The following is a 4,563-nucleotide window of genomic DNA, read 5'->3' as shown; positions in this document are numbered from 1 at the left end:
CATTCACAGCACGTCCACCCGAGCCGCTTGCCTTGGCTCTCCTGTTTCACAGAGCCGCTTGCACCAGCTTCATAAAACGGCTTACGGAAATTAGGATCACTTACTCATCGGGAGGCTGTTACAGCACCTCCATCTGAGCCACCTGCACTGGTTCTCCTGCTATAGGGGACGTTTGTGCTAATTATTGTTCTACAACTCGGAGGACGGAAGCAGCTGCACTATAGGTATCTATGTGGCACCATTTAAAGCACTGTGAGCCTATGTGTCATCTCCCCATTAAGGGAGTCTATATTGCTGGGCGGCATTTGTGAACATTATATTTATTTTTTACCAGGAACAGTATATATCAATTATATTTGTTTAGATCAATTATATTGGCATCATTGGGTATATATCAATTCACAGTATATATCAATTATATTTGCATCATTGGGCTTTTCAGGGCTGAGATACTATCTTACTTAAATGTTACATATTGTTACACCATTCGGAAACATTGTAACAATTTATGTGTAAAGCTACTTTGCTGATCCAGTTTTGCACATAACAATGTGATTAATCGCGATTAATCTGAGAAAATCATGCGATTATTCGCGATTAGAAATTTTAATCGTTGCCCACCACTAATATATATATAAGAATGGGGTACCCAATAGCACTAAATGTCAGTCTAAAGCAGCACCTCTAGAAGAACCTCCTGTTAGCCAAGGTTCAAAAACTCAAAAACAACATCAAATGCACAGATCTGAGAGCGCTAGATTAATGGTATTGTTCACGTACTTAATTGCTGTGGTATACAATAAAAGTCTCAAATACATTCAAGTAAAATGTATTCATAAAAATACCATAAAACTTCAAGAGCATCGATAAGGTTTCACAAAGCTGTGTCTTTGGATTTATCCGGTTTTACATTCAGTTTCTTTGTTGGTATAGATTCACTGAGTGACACAAATGCAGAAAGATAGATGGACCCAACGCATTTCGTCCCTTATTGGGACTTCTTCAGGGGTACAAAAATCTACATGATAAAATAAAACAACCATTTGTATGAACAATACCAATTTAAAGAGGGAGTATATGATTTTTTACAATCATACATCAGACAATAAGGTGGGAATAACTTGATAAACCATCTACACCTCTAATTGTACCAGTTGAAGAAGGTATATGCAACCTGATGGATAAAATAATATATTGTCTTTTAGGATTTTAAGTACAGAAAATAAATAATCGGGAGGAAACAGGTGGGTATGAGGGGATTAAAATACATACCAGGTTATATCTGGTGTATTAGATCGCAATGCAATATGGCTTCATATCGTGGCGTGATGGATTATATCTCAACAATGGTCTTAGTATGACCTATATGATAATGGTAATTAAGGGAATTTTGAGTATAGCTATTCAAAGTGTGTAGCTGTAGTTACAAGTAGGGGGGGGGGGGGGAAAGGCATACATACCAATGGTAAATTAACAAATATCTATCACTGTACTGTTGTGGATGATGATCAACTTTCAGCATATAGAGCACTGGGCATGATATGCCTAAAATGATTAATTAGCAGAATTTCAACATGGGAACATTAATATAAACAGAGTTCATCAAATTAGATATATCCTCACTCGGTTTCATATGCTCAATGAAAAGATAAGTACAAACAATATTATATAATGTATAAAGCACATATGGCATGACAATATTCAAATGAGCGTGAGATAGGAATATACTCTTTCAGCATGAAGGCATCTGTACTGAGATCCAAATGATCAAACAAATGGATTTTTTTTATTTATTTTCTATTTATATGTTCTATAATATCTAAATTATTATACAGCGCATAAGGGACATATTTTGAATGTAACAAGAACATAACAAGAAGTTGCAGAGTTGTACATATAACAAACATCTTATAGTCATTTAATATAAGGGCAATTTTAGATGTATTTTTAGTGTTAAATACAGCATCATAATTACATCCATTATGACAAAATGTATACATTTATGAGGATACAAACGCATCATAAAGTTTAAAACCTCACAATGAGGATTTTAGCAATAACATTGCAGGTCTTAGTATATGAGGGCAGTGATGAGAGGAAAAATCTGTTACTTACATAAAAATGACGATGTGTTCCTCTCAGAGCCCAGTGGATAACTGAGAGGGAACATAGGAGGTGATACTTATACCTCCTAAAAGAATGATCTCACTTCCTGCCTATTAAGTTAATAGGATAGATGAGTGGGGAAGAAAGAAATAATATATATATATATATATATATATATATATATATTTATATATAATTATAATGCCACATGATATGCGACTCAATTCAGTGCTCAATTTCCTACAAGACAATGTGCATTATATGGGTCCTTCTTTGTGGTTGGTAATTGACCTATTGCGTTTAATATTGACCTGTAATTTTTTCATTTATGACAGTAAGTTTTACTTGCAGCGTATTGGCTGTGTGATGGGGTCCAGTGTGGCCCCATCGCACGCCAATATGTTTCAGTGTGGAACAAGATGTTTTCTTTTTATCCCCACAGGTGGCTAATCGAATACTGTTTCATACCCGCTACATTGACGACTTGCTAATTTTTTGGCTGGGACCCAAACAGGATCTCATTATGCTAATAGATAGTCACAACCTGAGTGAAAACCCAGCCAAGTTTACATATACCATATCTAATGTAGAAGTGAATTTTTTGGACGTATCCATTAGCTTGAAAGATGGGGTAATCCAGACCAGTCTTTACACGAAAATATTAAACAGGAATAATTTATTACACTTTTCTAGTGCACATCCTAGAACATTGGTTAGAGGCGTTCCATATTCGCAGATGTTGTGCATCAAACAAATAACTTCTGATATGGTTCTAGCAGAACAAGAGATGAACCAATTGATTGATACATTTTTGAATAGGGGTTACCATATCAAACTCCTTCTAGAAGCTAAAGAGAGGGCCCAACAGGACCCGCCTATTATCCAAAGAGAGAATGATAACTCAGTGAAGGCAGCATTATCGTGGGTTAATAGATACAATCAAGCAAGCCCACTTATTACTAAAAGGGACAAAAAATGTGTCCAAAAGTCCAAACAGACCCTGATTTACCCCTTGGCAATACTAAAATTATGCCCTGCTACACCAGAGGCAAAAGCCATCGTGATATACGGCTATGTTTATAGTTATTGCCTGCAGCGCTGGTTTCAGCTAGAGATGAGCGGGTTCGGTTTCTCTGAATCCGAACCCGCCAGAACTTCATGTTTTTTTTCACGGGTCCGAGCGACTCGGATCTTCCCGCCTTGCTCGGTTAACCCGAGCGCGCCCGAACGTCATCATGACGCTGTCGGATTCTCGCGAGGCTCGGATTCTATCGCGAGACTCGGATACTATATAAGGAGCCGCGCGTCGCCGCCATTTTCACACGTGCATTGAGATTGATAGGGAGAGGACGTGGCTGGCGTCCTCTCCATTTAGATTATAAGAGACTGAGAGAGATTTACTGGAGCTGACTAGGAGGAGTACTGTTACTGTAGAAGTGTAGAGACTGAGTGGAGAGAGTTTACTAGTGAGGACAGTGCAGTTTACTTTATAATCCGTTCTCTGCCTGAAAAAAGCGATACACAGCACACAGTGACTCAGTCACATACCATATCTGTGTGCACTGCTCAGGCTCAGGCCAGTGTGCTGCATCATCTATTATCTATATATAATATTATATATATCTGTCTGACTGCTCAGCTCACACAGCTTATAATTGTGGGGGAGACTGGGGAGCACTACTGCAGTGCCAGTTATAGGTTATAGCAGGAGCCAGGAGTACATAATATATTATATAGTGAGTGACCACCAGACACACAGTGCAGTTTATTTAATATATCCGTTCTCTGCCTGAAAAAAGCGATACACACAGTGACTCAGTCAGTCACATACCATATCTGTGTGCACTGCTCAGGCTCAGGCCAGTGTGCTGCATCATCTATTATCTATATATAATATTATATATATCTGTCTGACTGCTCAGCTCACACAGCTTATAATTGTGGGGGAGACTGGGGAGCACTACTGCAGTGCCAGTTATAGGTTATAGCAGGAGCCAGGAGTACATAATATATTATATAGTGAGTGACCACCAGACACACAGTGCAGTTTATTTAATATATCCGTTCTCTGCCTGAAAAAAGCGATACACACAGTGACTCAGTCAGTCACATACCATATCTGTGTGCACTGCTCAGGCTCAGGCCAGTGTGCTGCATCATCTATTATCTATATATAATATTATATATATCTGTCTGACTGCTCAGCTCACACAGCTTATAATTGTGGGGGAGACTGGGGAGCACTACTGCAGTGCCAGTTATAGGTTATAGCAGGAGCCAGGAGTACATAATATATTATATAGTGAGTGACCACCAGACACACAGTGCAGTTTATTTAATATATCCGTTCTCTGCCTGAAAAAAGCGATACACACAGTGACTCAGTCAGTCACATACCATATCTGTGTGCACTGCTCAGGCTCAGGCCAGTGTGCTGCATCATCTATTATCTATATA

The sequence above is a fragment of the Pseudophryne corroboree genome, chromosome 1 (genome assembly GCF_028390025.1).
Source record: "Pseudophryne corroboree isolate aPseCor3 chromosome 1, aPseCor3.hap2, whole genome shotgun sequence".
NCBI classification, from domain to species: Eukaryota; Metazoa; Chordata; class Amphibia; order Anura; family Myobatrachidae; genus Pseudophryne; species Pseudophryne corroboree.
Note: the sequence above shows the minus strand (reverse complement) of the source record.